This window comes from Arachis ipaensis, chromosome B6 (genome assembly GCF_059453495.1).
Source record: "Arachis ipaensis isolate K30076 ecotype BB chromosome B6, ASM5945349v1, whole genome shotgun sequence".
Lineage (NCBI taxonomy): Eukaryota > Viridiplantae > Streptophyta > Magnoliopsida > Fabales > Fabaceae > Arachis > Arachis ipaensis.
Genome location: NC_142441.1, coordinates 49,642,647 through 49,665,421, shown reverse-complemented (window position 1 = coordinate 49,665,421; position 22,775 = coordinate 49,642,647). Strand labels below are relative to the sequence as shown.

Below are 22,775 nucleotides of genomic sequence, written 5' to 3'. Positions count from 1 at the left end.
ATATGATTTTTCATATCATCAAATAACATTTCTCCTTTTTCCTTATTCTTCAAGAGCCAACATATTTAACATTCATAAACCACAATATCAAAAGACATATGCACTGTTCAAGCATTCATTCAGAAAACAAAAAGTATTGTCACCACATCAAAATAATTAAACTAGTTTCAAGGATGAATTCGAAACCATGTACTTCTTGTTCTTTTGTTTTTAGAACATTTTTTCATTTAAGAGAGGTGATGGATTCATAGGACATTCATAACTTTAAGGCATAGACACTTAGACACTAGTGATCATATAGTGAAGACATAAACATAAATAAAACATAAAGCTCAAAAATCGAAAAACAGTAAAATAAATAGACAAGGAGATTATGGAATGAGTCCACCTTAGTGAGGGTGGCGTCTTCCTCTTCTTGAAGAACCAATGGTGCTTTTGAGCTCCTCTATGTCGCTTCCTTGCCTTTGTTGCTCCTCCCTCATATATGTCTATGAGGACTTGGTCCAACCTTTGATCAAAGTTGACCCTTCTTGTGTAGGGGCGTGCGTTCTCTTCCATCATTGGCAAGTTGAATGCTAGCCTTACATTTTCCGGACTGAAGTCTAAGTATTTCCCCCGAACCATGGTGAGCCAATGCTTTGGATTCGGGTTCACACTTTGATCATGATTCCTAGTGATCCATGTGTTTTCATAGAACTCTTGAACCATTAAGATCCCGACTTGTTGAATGGGGTTAGCGAGAACTTCCCAACCTCTTCTTCGGATCTCATGTCGGATCTCCGGATACTCATTCTTTTTGAGCTTGAAAAGAACCTCAGGGATCACTTTCTTCTCAGCCACAACTTCATAGAAGTGGTCTTGATGGACCTTTGAGATGAATCTCTCCATCTCCCATGACTCAGAGGTGGAAGCAATTGCCTTCCTTTTCCTCTTTCTTGAGGTTTCTCTGGCCTTAGGTGCCATTAATGGTTATGGAAAAACAAAAAGCTATGCTTTTACCACACCAAACTTAAAATGTTTGCTCATACCCGAGCAAAAGAAGAAAGAAAGAGGGAGAAGAAGAAGCGAAATGGAGGAGAGGGAGAGATGGGTGTATTCGGCCAAGGGGAAGAAGAGAGGGTTGCGTTGTGTGAAAATGAAGAAGGAATAAGGGGTTTATATAGGAGTGTGGGGAGGGTTAGGGATCGGCCATTAGGGTTAGGTTTGGGAGAGAAAATAATTTGAATTTTAGAGGTAGGTGGGGTTTATGGGGAAGAGAAGATGGATGTGAGTGGTGAGGGGGTGATGGGAAAGAGTGATTGAGGTGATTGGTGAAAGGTATTTGGGGAAGAGGGTTATGAAAAGGTGTAAAGAGGAGAGAAGAAAAGGTAGGGATCCTGTGGGGTCCACAGATCAAGTGGGGTCAAGGACTTAACATCCCTGCTCCAATTAGGCGTGAGAACGCCCTTGCTGTGCAATCCTGGCCTTTAACGCCAGACTGCTGCTTGTTTCTGGCGTTAAACGCCCAAATGTAGCATATTTCTGGCGTTTAACGCTAGACAGATGCTTGTTTCTGGCGTTAAACGCCAGCTTGGTGCTTGTTTCTGGCATTAAACACCAGATAGATGCTTGTTTCTGGCGTTTAACGCCAAACTGCTCTTCCTCTAGGGTGTGCTGTTTTTAATGCTATTTTTCATTCTGTTTTTGATTTTTCAGTAGTTTTTGTGACTCCACATGATCATCAACCTAATAAAACACGAAATACACAAGGAAAATAAAATAGATATAATTAAATAACATTAGGTTGCCTCCCAACAAGTGCTTCTTTAATGTCAATAGCTTGACAGTGAGCTCTCATGGATCTTCACAAATGTGTAGAGCATTGTTGGGACCTCCCAACACCAAACTTAGAGTTCGAATGTGGGGGTTTAACACCAAACTTAGAGTTTGGTTGTGACCTCCCAACACCAAACTTAGAGTTTGACTGTGAGGCTTTGGTTGACTCTGCAGTGAGAGAAGCTTTTCATGCTTCCTTTCCATGGTTACAGAAGGAGATCCTTGAGTTTCAAACACAAGGTTGTCCTCATTCAGTTGGAGGACCAACTCTCCTCTGTCCACATCAATCACAGCTCTTGCTGTGACTAGGAAGGGTCTTCCAAGGATGACGGATTCATCCTCATCCTTCCCAGTGTCTAGGATTATGAAATCAACAGGGATGTAAAGGCCTTCAACCTTTACTAACACGTCCTCTACTTGTCCATAAGCCTGTTTTCTTGAGTTGTCTGCCATCTTTAATGAGATTCTGGCAGCTTGCACCTCAAAGATCCCAAGTTTCTCCATTACAGAGAGTGGCATTAAGTTTATTCCTGACCCCAGGTCACACAGAGCCTTCTCAAAGGTCATGGTGCCTATGATACAGGGTATTAAGAATTTGCCAGGATCTTGTTTCTTTTGAGGTAATTTCTACCTATCCAATGCATTTAGTTTATTGGTGAGCAAGGGAGGTTCATCTTCCCAAGTCTCATTACCAAATAGCTTGGCATTTAGCTTCATGATTGCACCAAGGTATTTAGCAACTTGCTCTTCAGTAATGTCTTTATCTTCTTCAGAGGAAGAATACTCATCAGAGCTCATGAAGGGTAGAAAGAGGTTCAATAGAATCTCTATGGTCTCTAGATGAGCCTCAGATTCCTTTGGTTCCTCAAAGAGATACTCCTTATTGGTCACTGAACGTCCCAGGAGGTCTTCCTCACTAGGAGTCACGTCCTCCTCCTCCCTTGTAGGTTCGGCCATGATGGTTAAATCAATGGCCTTGCACTCTCTCTTTGGATTTTCTTCTGTATTTCTTGGGAGAGTACTAGGAGGAGTTTCAGTGACTCTTTTACTCAGCTGGCCCACTTGTGCCTCCAAGTTCCTAATGGAGGACCTTGTTTCATTCATGAAACTCATAGTGGCCTTAGATAGATCAGAGACTATATTTGCTAAGCTAGATGGGTTTTGCTCAGAATTCTCTGTCTGTTGCTGAGTGGATGATGGAAAAGGTTTGCTATTGCTAAACCTGTTTCTTCGACCATTATTAAAGCCTTGTTGAGGCTTTTGTTGATCCTTCCAAGAGAAATTTGGATGATTTCTCTATGAGGGATTATAGGTGTTTCCATAGGGTTCACCCATGTAATTCACCTCTGCTATTGCAGGGTTCTCAGGATCATAAGCTTTTTCTTCAGAAGATGCCTCTTTAGTACTGTTGGATGATTCCTTCAATCCATTCAGACTCTGAGAGATCATATTGACTTGTTAAGTCAATATTTTGTTCTGAGCCAATATGGCATTCAAAGCATCAATTTCAAGAACTCCCTTCCTTTGAGGTGTCCCATTACTTACAGAATTCCTCTCAGAAGTGTACATGAACTGGTTATTAGCAACCATGTCAATGAGTTCTTGAGCTTCTGCAGGCGTTTTCTTTAGGTGAATAAATCCACCTGCAGAATGGTCCAATGACATTTTAGATAATTCAGATAGACCATCATAGAATATATCCAGGATGGCCATTCTGAAAGCATGTCAGAAGGACACTTTTTGGTCAGTTCCTTGTATCTCTCCCAAGCTTCATAGAGGGATTCACCTTCTTTCTGTGTGAAGGTTTGAACATCTACTCTAAGCTTGCTAAGCTTTTGAGGAGGAAAGAACTTGGCTAAGAAAGCCGTGACCAGCTTATCCCAAAAGTTCAGGCTATCCTTAGGTTGAGAGTCCAACCATGTTCTAGCTCTGTCTCTTACAGCAAATGGGAAAAGCAAAAGCCTGTAGACCTCGGGATCAACCCTATTAGTCTTAACAGTATCACAGATCTGCAAGAATTCAGTTAAGAACAAAAAGGGATCTTCAGATGGAAGTCCATAAAACTTGCAATTCTGTTGCATCAGAGAAACTAATTGAGGTTTCAGCTCAAAATTGTTTGCTCCAATAGCAGGGATTGAGATGCTTCTTCCATGTAAATTGGAATTAGGTACAGTAAAGTCACCAAGCATCTTCCTTGCATTGTTATTATTTTCGGCCATGTCTCCTTCTTTTTCAAAATTTTCAGTCATATTTTCTCCAGAGAGTTGTGCTTTAGCTTCCTCTTCAGAGTCCTTTCAGGTTCAGGATCAGCTTCAACAAGAATATTCTTATCCTTGTTCCTGCTCATATGAAAAAAAAGAAAACAAAAAAGAAAATTTGGAATCCTCTATGTCACAGTATAGAGATTCCTTATGTAAGTATAAGAAGAGAAGAATGGAGGAAGGAAAAAATAAGAATCCAAACAAAGGGAGATGAATGAGTTCGAATTCTTGGGTGAAAGAGGGGTGTTAGTAGATGAATAAATAATTAGAAAGAGATGAGGAGAAGAGAAATTCGAAAATTAAATAAATTAAAATAAAAGTATTTTTATTTTTAAATTGAATTTAAAATAAAAATTAAAGTTCGAAAATTTAAGAAAGGAAAATTGAATCAAATTAAATTAAATTTAAAACAATTAGTTAATTTAAAAAGGAATTTTGAAAAAGAGGGAAGGGATTTTCGAAAATTAGAGAGAGGGAGTTAGTTAGGTAGTTTTGAAAAAGATAAGAATCAAACAAAAAGTTAAGTGGTTAATTGAAAAAGATTTGAAAATTAATTTTTGAAAAGATAAGAAGTTAGAAAAGAAGTTGGAAAAGATTTTGAAATTGATTTTGAAAAAGATGTGATTGACATTTATTTTGAAAAAGATTTGAAAAAGAAATTTAAAAAGATTTGATTTTTGAAATCAAAGTTGATTACTTGACTAACAAGAAACTAAAAAGGTATTATTCTAAAATTTAAAGATTGGACCTTTCTTAATAGGCAAGTAACAAACTTAAAGATTTTTGAATCAATCACATTAATTGTTAGTAAAGATTTTGAAATTATGAAATAAAATAAGAAAAAGATTTTTGAAAATCAATTTGAAATTTTCAAAAATCATAAAAGAAAAATGAAAAAGATTTGATTTTTGAAAAAGATTTGAAAAAGATAGAATTTTTAAATTGAAAATTTGATTTGACTCATAAGAAACAACTAGATTTTAAAAAGTTTTGAAAAAAAATAAACTCAAATTTTCGAAATTTATGAGTGAAATAAGAGAAAGATAATTTTTTTTTATTTTTTGAATTTTTAATGAAGAAAGAAAAACATCAAAGAGACTCAATGCATGAGAATTTTGGATCAAAACAAATGATGCATGCAAGAACATTATGAATGTCAAGATGAACACCAAGAACACTTTGAAGATCATGATGAACATCAAGTATGTATTTTTGAAAAATTTTCAATAAAAGAAAACATGCAAGACACCAAACTTAGAAATTTTTAATATTTAGACACTAAGAAATTGAAAATGCATATGAAAAACAAGAAAAGACACAAAACAAGAAAATATGAAGATCAAACAAGAAGACTTATCAAGAACAACTTGAAGATCATGAAGAACACATGCATGAGTTTTCGAAAAATGCACAAATTTTAAAAAACATGCAATTGACACCAAACTTAAAATTTGACACAAGACTCAAACAAGAAACATAAAATTTTTGGTTTTTATGATTTTATAAGAATTTTTTTGGTTTTTTTCGAAAATTATTTTGGAAAAACGAAGAAGAAGAAAATTTTTTTTTTGTATTATTTTCAAAAATAAGAAATAAAAAAGCTTAAAAATAAAATAAAATTACCTAATCTGAGCAACAAGATGAACCGTCAGTTGTCCAAACTCGAACAATCCCCGGCAACGGCGCCAAAAACTTGGTGCGCGAAAATCGTGACGGTTCATTCCTTGGTAACGGCGCTAAAAACTTAATACGCACGTTCATAATCTTAGTTCTTTGTCACAACTTCGCACAACTAACCAGCAAGTGCACTGGGTTGTCCAAGTAATAAACCTTACGTGAGTAAGGGTCGATCCCACGGAGATTGTCGGCTTGAAGCAAGCTATGGTCACCTTGTAAATCTCAGTCAGGCTGATTCAATTGATTATGAAGATTTAATAATTAAAAGATAAATAAAACGTAAATTAAAGATAGAGATACTTATGTAATTCATTGGTGAGAATTTCAGATAAGCGTATGAAGATGTTTGTTCCTCCTGAACCTCTGCTTTCCTATTGTTTTCATCCAATCTTTCATACTCCTTTCTATGGCAAGCTGTATGTTAGGCATCACCGTTGTCAATGGCTACATCCTGTCCTCTGAGTGAAAATGGTCCAATGCACTGTCACTGCATGGCTAATCATTTGTCGGTCCTCGATCATACTGGAATAGGATCCATTGATCCTTTTGCGTCTGTCACTACGCCCAACACTCGCGAGTTTGAAGCTCTTCGCAACCATCCCTTCCCAGATCCTATTCGGAATACCACAGACAAGGTTTAGACTTTCTGGATCTCAAGAATGGCCGTCCATGTATTCTAACTTATACCACGAAGACTCTGATTAAGGAATCCCAGAGATATTCATTCAATCTAAGGTAGAACAGAAGTGGTTGTCAGGCACGCGTTCAAAGGTTGCGAATGATGATGACTGCCACGATCATCACATTCATATTAAAGTGCGAATGAATATCTTAGAATTAGAATAAGCTGGAATTGAATAGAAAAACAATAGTACTTTGTATTAATTCATGAGGAACAGCAGAGCTCCACACCTTAATCTATGGTGTGTAGAAACTCTACCATTGAAAATACATAAGAACAAAGTCCAGGCATGGCCGAATGGCCAGCCCCCATAAAGGTCTAAGATAGCATAAGACTGATCAAAGATGATCTGAAGATGTAAATACAATAGTAAAAAGTCCTATTTATACTAAACTAGTTACTAGAGTTTACAGAAATGAGTAAATGATGCAGAAATCCACTTCTGGGGCCCACTTGGTGTGTGCTTGGGCTGAGCATTGAGCTTTACACGTGTAGAGGCTTCTCTTGGAGTTGAACGCCAGTTTGTAACCTGTTTCTGGCGTTTAACTCCACTTTGCAACCTGTTTCTGGCGTTTAACTCCAGAATGCAACATGGAACTGGCGTTGAATGCTAGTTTTCGTCATCTAAACTCGGACAAAGTATGAACTATTATATATTTCTGGAAATCCCTGGATGTCTACTTTCTAACGCAATTGAAAGCGCACCATTTGGAGTTCTGGAACTCCAGAAAATCCACTTTGAGTGCAGGGAGGTCAGAATCCACCAGCATCTGCAGTCCTTCTTCAACCTTTGAATTTGATTTTTGCTCAAGTCCCTCAATTTCAGCCAGAAAATACCTGAAATCACAGAAAAGCACACAAAATTATAGTAAAGTCCAGAAATATGATTTTTATTTAAAAACTAATAAAAGTATACTAAAAACTAACTAAATTATACTAAAAACTATGTAAAAACAATGCCAAAAAGCGTATAAATTATCCGCTCATCAGTACGCATGGTAAGGGAACGTGCGCGTGTGCTACTTTTTCACGCTACCACGTGTACGCGTGGCCCACGCACACCCGTGGCCTCTGCTTGCTGCAAAACTGGATTTTTGATTGTTGAAACAAGATTTTTACTTCTAAACCTTCATTTTCTTCCTTCTAGACTTAAGGTATAGTACTAAGTCGAGTAACTAGTTGAAGCTAGGAAAATGAGGTAACTTGGAAATGAAGAAAAGGGAAGATATGAGGATTTATAAGAAAAGAGATGAACATTAAATAAAGTTATGATGCCATGGCTTGAATGAATGAATAACTAATGATTATGAACATAAATGACTTATTAATGATGTTATCTGAGATACGAGTTTTCCTGGGTAATAGAACCGTGGGTTGCCACCACGTGTTCTAGGTTGAATCTTGATACTCTGTTGACCCTACGTCGTAAGGGTGACCAGGCATGTATAAATTCCCGGGTATGGATATCCCCCATTGAGTGATTAAATGATGAATGAATGTGAAATCTATGCATAGACTCATGGGGATGTGCGATGGGGGATAGTCTAAGGTTTTCGGACTTGTCGGGTTGGCTAGATAACCGATAGATGAGTCTCATCAGCCATAGGACAGGCACACATCATGTGCGTTTGTTTGTTTTGATTGCTATGCATTACCTGGGATTGCCTAACTGAATATATATATCCTGCTACCTGTTCTACTTGCTACTTGTACTATCTGCTTCTTACTTGTGCGTGAACTTGTTTGGTTGCTTGTCTTTGCTGAATTATGGATGACGGAGGGACGGAGGAAAGGTGAAAAGGGTTGGTGCTTATGTTAGGTTTAAAATTGAGTAAGTTTAGGAATAGCTAGATTACCTACACCTATTTATGGCTTTTGCTTAGAAAATTAAGTTTTACAATTGTATGACGAAGTTCTAGGATTGCCTCTGGCATTCCCATAACCTTATTTATTATACGTGTGGCACCTTTACCATGCTGAGAACCTCCGGTTCTCATCCCATACGGTGTTGTTATTTTCAGATGCAGGTCGAGAGGCTCTTCGCTAGACGTCTGGATCTTCGTAGCGGAGTAGTCCCTGGGTTATTTTGGGTTTTCTGTTTGTATATATATGTACCTATGTACTTAGCCTGCTCTCCAAGAAACTTGTTTATTTTGTTCCTGATAGAGGTTGCGGAAGAGCTAGGGTCTTATTTTGTACTTGGAGTATTTTGGGATACCTGTATATGCATGTATATATATATTCTCCGGCCAGCCTAGGCTTTGCGGGTTGAGTCAGTAGCTAGTTATGATGTATTCTTGGCTTTCTTTACTCTTGTGCTTATCCCTATCCTTAATTTTTTAGGTTTCTTAGCACGCAAGTAATTCTATTCCCTAAGCGTTGCGCTTTTTATTTTGTGGTTTTAATTTACCCGTTTTTCAAGGCTCCTAGTATATTATCTCTTTACTCTATTATATGTATATATTTTATGATTAGAGGTCTGTAACACCACACTACCTCTGTTCTACGATTTAAGCATAAAACTCTGTGTAGTAGGGTGTTACAGGTGGGGGGTGGTACCTGCACCAATGCTTATGTTAGTAAGGGTCTTATGGACGTTTTTAGTAGATCTTTTATTTGAGTAGTTCCACCTTTATTGGTGGATAACTGTTTCCTTTATCTTGGGAGTTTGTCAGAATCTATTTTTTAGTGGAGATAGAGATTGTAAGAGAGATTTGAGGAGATAGTTACTTATTTAGATAAGTACAAACCGGTCTCTTTCATCGTCCCCGACCTCTTTAAAGAGGTCGGATATGAGTAGAGGTCACCCCCTTTTAGGTGGGCCTTTCATCCTTATTGGGCCTAACTTTATGTTTTGGGGCAGGGTATGAACAATGCCCCTGTTTGAGTCCAAGCTTGCCCCGAGGTCAGATTCAAGCATCACTACAAGAATTTGACAAATTAGCGACGAATTTTTGCGAGAAATATTTTTTCTCACTAATCCGTCACTAACCTGCAAGAAATTAGTGACGCACTAACGACAAAATTAATGAGCGGTCACAACATTCCCGAACTTGAGAAAAGAGACCGATTAGTGAGAGATTTACAAGTAAGTTTTTTCTCGCAGATTGACTTTGGTGGCTAAAAAAAGAGCGGGAAAAATTTCCTCGCTAATTTGTCACAAATTAATTAGTGAGTGACAATGTTCTAGCAAATCAGTCACTTAGGGGTTCAATCGAATAAAAATAAAGTAGCGAGAGATATTATTGTCACTATTCCGTCACAAATATTTTGAGACACAATTAGCGAGAAACCGTTCCCACGCTAGTTCGTCGCTAAATAAATTTTGTGCGAAAAGGCTAATTAGTGAGAAACAATGTTACTAGCTAATCTGTCACAAAGACTTGAAATGCATTCTACGATGGACAAATTCCTAGCTAATTTGTCACCAAGGATTTTATTTTTAGCGAGCAATTAGTTTCTCGCTGATTTGTCGCATAATATTGTAAAAATTTAAAATTAGGATAGCGACAGAAAATAGTCGTCGCTAACTCGTCACAACGGATAAATCATTCAACTAGGATAGTGTTCCTTGCTAATTAGTTGCCAAAGTGGAAATACGGATATTGAGTGCCTAGGACCTAAGTAGCGAGAAATTTGCGACCGTTTAACAACTGACACACTTCATTCACTGATTTCAAGTCGCTGATTAGCGGGCAAAATGTATTTGTCGCTAAGTTATCGCAAGTTTAATTTAGTGAGCGACTTGGCAACGGCAATAATATCGCAAAGTAAAAGCTATATCCTACCTAATTTGAAGCAAATTACTCGCTAATCTCGTTGAAAATCCGTCGCAGAGTCGTAATAAATCCAAAGCTAACAGAGAAAATGTTAGAAGTAATTGGTCGCAATTGAGTCACTAATCAAAAGCTTATTTAGTGAGGAATTAGCGACCGCTTAACAACTGATAAACTTTCCTCACTTATTTCATGTTGTTACTAATTTGTGAGGAAACACGTTAGTCCTTATTCCCTCACTACTTTTACTAGTGGCTCACGTGCTTGTTCAGCCGCTTTTCTATTGAGTTGAAGAAATTAATTTTATATTTTTATTTTTAAAATTATAAATTTAGTTTTAATAATTAAAAATAAATTATTAAAAAAATAAAATTCCTTCAGTTATTTAACATGTAAATTGTATAAAATAAATAAATTTAAATGAAAAATAAGATTAAAAAATATTTTGTTGTTATTATGTGTAACAAAATGAATATAAACACTTACTAATATTATATAAAGATTAGTTATTTATAAATATTATTAAATTTATTTATTTTCTCAATCTTGTTTAATTAGAAGCAAATTAAAAAATTTACATTGAAATCATTCTTTATTTTCATCTATAATTTCAATAGATAAAAAATCTTATTGAAATCATTTTTTTAATTTTATTATTTTTAAAAATTATTAATTTTTATTTTTATTATATCATCTCATCATATTATACACTATCATTTTCTCTTATCATCTATAACAATATATAATGGGAATATGGAGGATTTGGTATCCAATTTTTTTCTATTTTACCCCTATTTCTATAATCTAAAACTACATATTCAGTCACGTACACCCTTTTTGTAAATTCTGCAATAATCCATGAGAGAATTATGTAACTGTTCCACTTTCAATCGTAAAAAAGAGAGTAAAGTATCATTTTTGTCCCCAACGTTTGGGATAAGTCCCAAAGTTGTCCCTAACGTTTTAATCGTCCTATTTAAGTTCCTAACATTTTAAAATTGACTCAATGTTGTCCTGCTGTTAGGGATCCGTTAACAGAATTGACGGCGGGACAAAATTTAGACGATTTTGAAACGTTAGGGACTTAAATATGACGAAAATGTTAGGGACAAAAACGATACATAAAAATAAATTTTTAATTTAATTTTATCTTTCAAGAATATTAATTTTTTACTGTACGTAGTATTTAATTATTTTTCAATTATATCTAAATAAATTACACTTAATCACATTACTTTTATTTTAAATAAATTTATTTTTTTATAATTTTAAAGAATTTTGATACATTAGAGACAAAAGGTATAATTTATATTTTATTTTTTATATATTATTTTTTTCTGCAAGTTTATATACTAGTCATTTTATAAACATTTCATGATAACTAAAAATCTTTAAGAGTAAAATTATAAAAAAAAATAATTTATTTAAAATAAAAGTAATATGATTAAGTGTAATTTACTTAGATGTGATTAAAAAATAACTAAATACTATGTATAGTAAAAAATTGATATTATTGAAGGATAAAATTAAAATTTAATTCTATGTATCATTTTTGTCCCTAACATTTTCGTCCTATTTAAGTCCCTAACGTTTCAAAATCGTCTCAATTTTGTCCCGCCATCAATTCTTTTAGCGGATCCCTAACGGCAGGACAACATTGAGTGAGTTTTGAAACGTTAGGGACTTAAATAGGATGATTAAAATGTTAGGGACAACTTTGGGACTTACCTCAAACGTTGGGGACAAAAACGATACTTTACTCTAAAAAAAATTACTCACTCTCAATAGTAAAATTATTAAAATGGCTCCACTTGCAAAATAGTTTAAACAAGGTAATTTTTTTAATTAAATATATAAACAATAAATTTTCTCTTTAAATTATTATCATACTATTTTAATATACTCTTGATACTTATACAATATATAATGATAATTGGTGTTTAAATTTAAGTTCTAATATTACTTTTAAATAAACGTTTATTATTAAAAAAATTCTTTTGTCATTTACGTTAAAGAAAAAATTTCTACCCATTTTTTCACGGTAACCTCATTAAGATATTCCTATTGGATGTAAATTATTGTTGCAGATTTTTTTTATTAGCATATATTTTTAAGGAATAAAAGTGAAATAGTTCAACAAGGATAATTTTTTTTTAAAATAAATTTATATAGAATAATTTTTCTCTTTAAATTATTAACGTACTCTTCTAATATATTCAAAGTACCTAAACAATATATAATGTCAATTAGCGTTCAAATTTAAGTTGCGATATTATTATTAATGAGAGAGATTTATTATTTTTTTTTAAAATTTACACAGAATAATTTTTGTGTCAATATATCATAATTCATTTTGCATATAATATTCATTCATCTGAGTTTATGGAGTGCCTTAAAAAAATTATATTTAAGTAATTTTTTTATCTTTGGATTATTTTATATTTCGGGATTCGAAATTTTGTATTTTTATTTTTATTCAAGGTTTATTTTCATATTTTATTTTAATTCTGTTATTCAAAACTATGAATATTAATTTTAATTTTAATTTTTAGGATAAATAAAAAGATGAAATATTTTTTATAGATTAAATTATTGTAAAATTTACTTATTATAGAAGAAGTTAAGTCTATTTTTTGACTATAGGAATACATATAATTCACTCTTAAATGTAATCAAAATAAATATAAATTTATTTAATTTTTTAAAATTTATATTAATTATTAAAATATGATATAATGAATACTTAATGAAAAAAAATAATGATAGATATGTGTACGGAGAATGGTAAAAAAAATAATGAAAATAAAAATTAAAAAATTTAAAAGAATAATCTATAACAATATATAATGGGAATACGGAGGATTTGGTATCCAATTCGTTTTTCCTATTTTACCCCTATTTTTATAATCTAAAACTACATATTCAGTTCACGTACTCCGGTTTTATAAATTCTGCAATAATCCATGAGAGAGAATTATGTAACTGTTTCACTTTCAACCGTAAAAAAAATTGCTCACTCTCAATTGTAAAATTATTAAAATGGCTCCACTTGCAAAATAGTTTAAACAAAGTAATTTTTTTAATTAAATATATAAAGAATAATTTTTCTCTTTAAATTATTATCATACTATTTTAATATACTCTTGATACTTATAGAATATATAATGATAATTGGTGTTTAAATTTAAGTTCCAATATTACTCTTAAAAAGACGTTTATTATAAAAAAAATTCTTTTCTTCATTTACGTTAAAGAAAAAAATTTCTACTCATTTTTTCACAGTAACCTCATTAAGATATTCTTATTGGATGTAAATTATTGTTACAGATTTTTTTATTAGCATATATTTTTAAAGAATAAAAGTAAAATAGTTCAACAAGGATAATTTTTTTAAAAATAAATTAATATAGAATAATTTTTCTCTTTAAATTATTAACTTACTCTTCTAATATATTCTAAGTACCTACACAATATATAATATCAATTAGCGTTGAAATTTAAGTTGCAATATTATTATTAATGAGAGAGGTTTATTTTTTTTAAAAAAATTTACGCACAATAATTTTTGTGTCAATATATCATGATTCATTTTGCATATAATATTCATTCATCTAAGTTCATGGAGTACCTTAAAAAAGTTATATTTAAGTAATTTTTTATCTTTTGATTATTTTATATTTTGGGATTCAAAATTTTGTATTTTTATTTTTATTCAAGGTTTATTTTTATATTTTATTTTAATTCTATTAATCAAAACTATGAATATTAATTTTAATTTTTAATTTTTAGGATAAATAAAAAAATGAAATATTTTTTTATAGATTAAATTATTGTAAAGTTTACTTATTATAGAAGAAGTTAAGTCTATTTCTTGACTATAGGAATACATATAATTCACTCTTAAATATAATCAAAATAAATATAAATTTATTTAACTTTTTAAAATTTATATTGATTATTAAAATATGATATAATGAATGTACTCCTATAAAATCATAAAAATGATTTCATAACTATTTTTTTTGTTACGAGAAAACATATAGTACTCTTTTCTATCTTTTTTATACTTAATGAAAAAAAAATAACGATAGATATGTGTATGGGTACACCACCTTCAAGAAGTTGGGTACTTGACGTGTTTTGAAAAAATTTTTAAATGTTGCCTCTTTAAATGTGGGGCGAACGTTATGCGACAATTCCCTTAGAATCCGTGCATAGCTTTAAAGAGGGGTATGAAATGACTGTTGGGCCCCTTCTTTCTTATAAAGTGTCTTACGCTCTTCTTCTTCTCCTTTTTTCATTTCTGAAAAATGCTCCTTTTGCCTTCTTCATCACAAAAACTCGTTCAACTTCTTCCTGTGTTTCTTGCTTCCTAACCATTTTTAGTTCCAAGATTTCTCCATCTTGGACCCTTTGAAGATATTGTTTTGTTGTACGGAGAAGAACGTTCGTATTTCTTGTTGTTTGGCATGCCACTCTATTCTTCAAATCTCATTAAGGTTGGTACTTCTTGACTTTGGTTTTTTGTGTGGCTGTTATGGGCCTTTTGCATCTATTTCTTGTATTCGGGTGAGATTTTAGGTAGTAGCGGAGATTCTTACATTGTTGGTTTTGTTTGTATCTTAAAACTTCTTTGGGAAAAGTTGTTGAATGATGCTGCTTTGTTTACTAAAAACCCTTTTTGAAGCTGTTTTTGTCGTCTAATATTACTGTTATGAACATTTGACTATGTTTTTGGAATTTTGAGAAACTTGCTGCCATTTTATTATTGTAGAACATGATCGTGTTGCCCCTTAATCCCTCTAGTCGATAAAGAATACGCTGAGAACTTTCGTAGGTATCATAGGCTCTGTGAGAATCGGGAGGATAAGCGAAATTATGAAATAGTGGTAGCCGATCCCCAGGAGAGGTATGCTTTCCCCCTTTAGATAGGTCGGAGCATCCTTTTTTTCTATGCTTATGATTGTTTTTTCTCAAAACTAAATGTTAAGCTTCCTTTCTCTAATTTTGAGAGCATTGTTCTTTGGACTTTTAATGTTGCCCCTACCCAGTTACACCCGTATTCTTGGGCCTTTTTGAAAATTTACCAACTTTTGTGTCGATAACTTGATGTCCGACCTTCCCTCAAGGTCTTCTTTTACCTCTTTGTTTTGACCAAGCCTTTTGGTTAAAAAAAGCTAGCTTGGCTTTTCTTCCATACCGTTCAGGCTAGGAAGGTTTTTTTTGCATTTTTGACGAGTCCTTTTACGACTTTAAAAATTATTTTTTCGAGGTCTGAGCTATGGAGGGTGTCCGACCTTTCTTTTTGTATGAGAATGATGAACCCTATTTTCCGTTATACTGGGACGAAAAACCCGTGATATCCAAATATAGCGTAGATGACCTAGATGACCTTGAGAAGGTCGTAGTTGATTTTTTCCAAAAGTTCTGGGGCCGAGCTCCTTACTTGGATACTAAAAAGTTCTTAGGGGACCCCGGTCAGCTTCATTTTGAGCTAGGTAGTTTTCTTACCTTTAGCTTTTTTATTTTGGTTGTGATTTGTGTTGGCAATTAATGTGCTTTCACTTTTACAAAGAAAATGGCTCCGAGGAAGAACGTTGTTGCATGAGGTATACAACAAAAAGAAGCCAAGGGTGCTTTTGCCTGACCTTCGCCAAAGAAGTCAGACTCGGCTTATTCCCGCTCAAAAGAAGGTTATTTCCGCTCTCTCTAGTCGGTTGATTGCTCTTGACTCCCTTCTAGAAAGTGCAGCGATGCCCCCTTCTCCTTAATCCTCGGAGCCACCTCTCAGAAGGCAAAAGAACTGTTGATGAGAGGAATAGTATTTACGATAAATAATTTGACGGGCTCGTCTGGAACGAGAGAAATATTCTCCCTCATAGTCGTATCAGCATGGATGATGTGGCTATTCCGAACCATCTCCAACTTTTAGCCCAAAATGGAATTCGGATAGCGGGAGAGTGTGTATCTTTAGCCAAGGAGTTGTAGAGGACCACTTTCAACGCCACTCAAAGCTCCTTAGTAGCTGCCCGAGCTAAGGTGGAGAGGATGAAGGAGTTAAATAAGGAATTAGAGGAGGAGATGGTGGATTGTGGTCCGACTTGGTGAAGGCTTGGTCTAGAGTCAACATGGCTGAGGCTGCTGCGGCTATGGCAAAGGGTTGAAAAAAAGGGCCGAAGAGAGCTACACCCGAGTTTTCGGGGAGAAGCTCGATCTTCAGGAGGCATTGGAGAAGGCCAAGGAGAGATATGCCATACTTGAAGAATCTATGGCCGAGGGGATGGATGAGATGTTTGCTAAACTAAAGGGCCAGGAACAAGTCCTTATCCCTGAGGCCGATCTATCCTTGTTTAGCCAGGATAACATTGTGGTGGATGAGAAGATCGTCCTGGCCCCTGAAGACGGTGAGGAGGAGCCTTTGCCCAACTCAAAGTCTTCGGGTATAAAAGTCTGTCAGGCTTCTTAGACTCCCGAGGTCCTGCCTGAAGCCCTAAACGTCGAGCTCCCTCCTTCACTACCCCAATCTACCCAGGGCAACCACATCGTGACTGGGGATGACCTCAACCCTTTATTGGGTCCTTCTTTGTAGTTTTTACATGAATGTTTTGAATGACCCATGTGTGTGGGTCCTTTTGATGAACAATTTCTATTTGTAATAGTTGGTAGTTTTTTGGACAAATTTCTTTATGATAGTTGTAGTTTAAACAACTTTTTTAAGTTGTATTTAAAAAACTTTAAAATTTAAAGAGCATTTCTACACCTTAAATAATGAAGCTGTGCGTTTTAGAATTAGCTTTAATACAGTTGCTTAGTTTGGTATTATACTTTGGCAACTTTTTCAACACTGTTTCTTTGCTGAATTTAAGTAGTGAGTTCGTTTATGTAGATTTCCTTTTAAGTTCCGACTTCTTGTAGGCAGACTTTGTTAAGTTATTTTTACACTTTGTTTTTGTTCCACCTTGTAATTAAGGTTAGTTTTCACGAGTTGTTTATATAACTTCTGACATTAATTTGTACCTCGTCGCTTCATCTTGCCAACCATTTTAGGTCGGACAATGATTTTCGCAGTTTGTCGAGCTTAAACTAATGTATTTTTATAGGAAACTTTTGAAGAAGAAATGGAATTTAATTGATAAATGAGAAATTCCTTTACATAAATTTGCTACTAAGGGTGTTTGACTACACTCAGCCCTTGCCATGGTGCCTCGTTAAAACTCCCTTCAGAGAAACCCCTTTTAAGGAAAAAAATCTTAATGTGTAAAGAAGAATACATCAAGGAACAAGGTGTGCTACCTAACTATAGTACTTCTTTAGGTCACATGCATGTCAAGACCTCGAGAGCTCCCTTCCTTAGAGGTCGGACACCTTATAGGGTCCTTTACAGTTTATCGCTAGCTTTCCCTCGCCCGACTTTTAAACTCCTATATCATTTCGTGGTAAAACTTCTTTTGATCACCTTTTTATTATACCTTAGGGCCATCCTTTACTTTAGTGCTTCTTCCTTGATCCGAGCTTGTTCTCGGACTTTTGGGAGGAAGTTGAGCTCTTCCATTTGTGCCTGGGTATTGGCCCCTTCATTGTAGAATATAACCCTAGGTTACTCTTCAGTGATTTCTATGGGAATCATGGCTTCTATTCCGAAAGCAAGTCAGAAAGGTGACTGGTATGCGAAATCGTGATCTTCAACAATGGCGCCAATGGCTTGGTGCTCTCAAACGTGAATCACACTTTGTCACAATTCCGCACAACTAACCAGCAAGTGCACTGGGTCGTCCAAGTAATAAACCTTACGTGAGTAAGGGTCGATCCCACGGAGATTGTTGGCTTGAAGCAATCTTTGGTCACCTTGTAAATCTCAGTCAGGCGGATTCAGATAGTTATGGAGATTTGATAATTAAAACATAATTGAAATATAAACTAGGATAGAGATACTTATGTAATTCATTGGTGAGAATTTTAGATAAGTGTATAGAGATGCCTTTCGTTCCTCTGAACCTTTACTTTCCTGCTGTCTTCATCCAATCATTCCTACTCCTTTCCATGGAAAGCTTTATGTAGGGCATCACCGTTGTCAATGGCTACATCCCATCCTCTCTGTGAAAATGGTCCAATGCGCTATCACTGCATGGAGAATCATCTGTCGATTCTCGATCATACTGGAATAGGATTTACTATCCTTTTGCGTCTATCACTACGCTGACAAACCCCAATTTGACGGTTTATCTTGTATTGAATTTAGGGGATTTTATCACCTTTTACCCACATTTATTCAATGAAATAGCATGGTTTTGTATATTCTCCTTTAATTGTGCTTAAGAGTGAAAACATGCTTTTTAGGTCTTAAAATAGCTAAATTTAATTCTCCTTGATTCCATTAGATGCCTTGATATGTTTGCTAAGTGATTTCAGATTTAGAAGGCAAAGATTGGATCAAGGGAATGAAGAAAGAAGCATGAAAAGGTGGAGAACTCATGAAGAAATGAAAGAACCGGAAAGCTGTCAAGCCGACCTCTTTGCACTTAAACGACCATAACTTGAGCTACAGAGGTCCAATTGATGCGGTTCTAGTTGGGTTGGAAAGCTAACATCCGGGGCTTCGAAACGATATAAGATTTGCCATAGTTGCTACATGTATGGTGGCGCGCACGCGCAAAGTACGCGCACGCGCCGTTGCTGCCACCTAGTTCACTTAAAGCAAAACGTGGCCAACGAATTCTAAAGCCTTGTGGGCCCAATCCAACTCATTTCTGATGCTATTTAACCCAAGGAGTAAAGAGGGAAACATATGTTAGTTACCCATTAGTTTAGTTTAGCTTTGTAGTTAGTTTCTAGAGAGAGAAGCTCTCTCTTCTCTCTAGAATTAGGATTAGGAATTAGGGTTAGATTAGGACCTCATAATTCTAGGTTTAATTCAAGTCTCCTTCTACTTCTACCTTCAATTGATGATTGCTACACTTTGGTTCTTCTCTCTATCCCTATTCTCTTGTTGTAATTTCTCTTATTTTGTTTCTAGGTTTTGTAATTGAGATACTCTTGTTCTCTTTATTTTCTTTCAATAATGCAATTTGAGGTAATTCATGATAATTGTGATTTCCTTGATTGTTGTTGTTAATTCTTTACATTCAATTGTAGTTAGAATTCATTCTTGTTGTGATTGACTATACTTTTCTTTTGTGCCTTCCAAGTGTTTGATTAAATGCTTGGAAGAATGTTAGACTAGAATTTTATGTTCTTGGCTTGAGAAGGTAACTTAGGATTTCTTGAGTCACTAGTGTCCAATTGATTGATAGTTGATAGCCATTAACTCTAGCCTCCATTAATCCAATTAGTGGAAAGCTAGGACTTATGGACTAGGATTGATATAACTCACTTGACTTTCTTTTGTTAATCGATTTAAGGATGACTAAGTGGGATTAATCCTTGCAACTACCATACTTGTGGCTAGTGATAATGATGAAGACCCTTGACAACCAAACCTTGCCAAGACCATTTTGTGAATAAAGTTTTCCTACCATTTAATATTCACATTCCTCATCCAAAACCCCAAAATAAACAAGTCCATAACCAATAACAAGAACACTACCCTGCAAGTCCTTTGAGAGACGACCCGAGGTTTAAATACTTCGGTTTATAGATTTTAGGGGTTTGTACTTGTGACAAACAAATTTTTGCATGAAAGGATTATTGTTGGTTTAGAGACTATACTTCAACGAGATTTCATTTGTGAAATTCTAAACCAAAAAAAATCCAATCGTCAAAATGGCACGCCCAGCACTCGCGAGTTTGAAGCTCGTCACAGCCATCCCTTCCCAGATCCTACTTGGAATACCACATACAAAGTTTAGACTTTCCAGATCTAAAGAATGGCCGTCCATGGGTTCTAACTTATACCACGAAGATTCTAATATCTCGGACTCGGTCCTCTGTATTAGATATCTAAGAGATACTCATTCTAGCTTGTTTGCATGTAGAACGGAAGTGTTTGTCAGGCACGCGTTCATAGGTGAGAATGATGATGAGCGTCACATAATCATCACATTCATCATGTTCTTGGGTGCGAATGGATATCTTAGAGAAGGAATAAGCTTGAATTGAATAGAAAAACAGTAGTAGTTTGTATTAATTCATGAGGAACAGCAGAGCTCCACACCTTAATCTATGGAGTGTAGAAACTCTACCGTTGAAAATACATAAGTGATAAGGTCCAGGCATGGCCAAATGGCCAGCCCCCTAAACGTGATCAAAGGATCAAAAGATAATCCAAAGATGTAAATACAATAGTAACAAGTCCTATTTATGCTAAACTAGTTACTAGGGTTTACAGAAATGAGTAAATGATGCAGAAATCCACTTCCGGGGCCCACTTGGTGTGTGCTTGGGCTGAGCATTGAGCTTTACACGTGTAGAGGCTTCTCTTGGAGTTGAATTCCAGTTTGTAACCTGTTTCTGGCGTTTAACTCCACTTTGCAACCTGTTTCTGGCGTTTAATTCCAGAATGCAGCATGGAACTGGCGTTGGACGCCAGTTTGCGTCGTCTAAACTCGGGCAAAGTATGAACTATTATATATTGTTGGAAAGCCCTGGATTACTACTTTCCAACGCAATTGAGAGCGCACCATTTGGAGTTCTGTAGCTCCAGAAAATCTACTTTGAGTGCAGGGAGGTCAGAATCCAGTAGCATCTGCAGTCCTTCTTCAACCTCTGAACCTGATTTTTGCTGAAGTCCCTCAATTTCAGCCATAAAATACCTAAAATCACAGAAAAACATACAAACTCATAGTAAAGTCCAGAAATGTGATTTTTATTTAAAAACTAATAAAAATATACTAAAAACTAACTAAAATATACTGAAAACTATGTAAAAACAATGCCAAAAAGCGTATAAATTATCCGCTCATCACAACACCAAACTTAAATTGTTGCTTGTCCCCAAGCAACTGAAAATAAAATAGGATTAAAAGAAGAGAATATACTATAAATTCCAAAATATCAATGAAACTTAGCTCCAATCAGATGAGCGGGACTTGTAGCTTTTTGCCTCTTGAATAGTTTTGGCATCTCACTTTATCCATTGAAGTTCAAAATGATTGGTGTCTATAGGAACTCAGAGTTCAGATAGTGTTATTGATTCTCCTAGTTTAGTATGTTGATTCTTGAACACAGCTACTTTATGAGTCTTGGTCGTGGCCCTAAGCACTTTGTTTTCTAGTATTAGCACCGGATACATAAATGACAAAGACACATAACTGGGTGAACCTTTTCAGATTGTGACTCAGCTTTGCTAAAGTTCCTAATTAGAGGTGTTCAGGGTTCTTAAGCACACTCTTTTTTTTGCTTTGGACCTTGACTTTAACCGCTCAGTCTCAAGCTTTCACTTGACACCTTCATGCCACAAGCACATGGTTAGGGATAACTTGGTTTAGCCGCTTAGGCCAGGATTTTATTCCTTTAGGCTCTCCTATCCACTGATGCTCAAAGCCTTGGATCCTTTTTATTTACCCTTGCCTTTTGGTTTTAAGGGCTATTGGCTTTTTCTGCTTGTTTTTTTTTTCGCTATTTTTTTCTTTTCTTTTTTTTTTCTGCAAGATTTTGTATTCACTGCTTTTTCTTGCTTCAAGAATCATTTTTATGATTTTTCAGATTATCAAATAACATTTCTCCTTTTCATCATTCTTTCAAGAGCCAACATATTTAACATTCATAAACAACAACTTCAAAAGACATATGCACTGTTCAAGCATACATTCAGAAAACAAAAAGTATTGCCACCACATCAAAATAATTAAACTAGTTTCAAGGAAGATTTTGAAACTATGTACTTCTTGTTCTTTTGTTTTTAGAACAGTTTTTATTTAAGAGAGGTGATGGATTCATATTCATAACTTTAAGGCATAGATACTTAGACACTAATGATCATATAGTAAAGACACAAACATAATTAAACATGAAGCATGGAAACCAAAAGCAGAAAATAAATAGACAAGGAGATTAAGGAATGAGTCCACCTTAGTGAGGGTGGTGTCTTCCTCTTCTTGAAGAACCAATGGTGCTTTTGAGCTCCTCTATGTCTCTTCCTTGTCTTTGTTGCTCCTCCCTCATAGCTCTTTGATCTTCTCTAATTTCATGGAGAATGATGGAATGCTCTTGGTACTCCACCCTTAGTTGTCCCATATTGGAACTTAATTCTCCTAGGGAGGTGTTGATTTGCTCCCAATAGTTTTGTGGAGGAAAGTGCATCCCCTGAGGCATCTCAGGGATTTCATGGTGAGGAATTTCCTCATACTCTTGTTGAGGTCCATGATCTCTTGTTTGCTCCATCCTTTTCTTAGTGATGGGCTTATCCTCTTCAATGAGGATGTCTCCCTCTATGTCAATTCCAGCCGAATTGCAGAGGTGGCATATGAGGTGAGGAAAGGCTAACCTTGCCGAATTGAAAATTTGATTTGATTCATAAGAAACAACTAAATTTTAAAAAGTTTTGAAAAAGTCAACTCAAATTTTCGAAAATTTATGAGTGAAAAAAGGAAAGATATTTTTTTGATTTTTTAATTTTAATAAAGAAAG

The 22,775-nt window shown here is 34.9% G+C and overlaps 1 non-coding gene across 1 annotated transcript; it reads left to right on the top strand.

Annotated features, from left to right (window-relative positions):
* Positions 1-3,533: 3,533 nt before the first annotated feature.
* Positions 3,534-3,641, top strand: LOC148555502 (small nucleolar RNA R71). Its single transcript, XR_015886380.1, has one exon. It is a non-coding gene; the product is annotated as a small nucleolar RNA R71 (small nucleolar RNA).
* Positions 3,642-22,775: the final 19,134 nt, after the last annotated feature.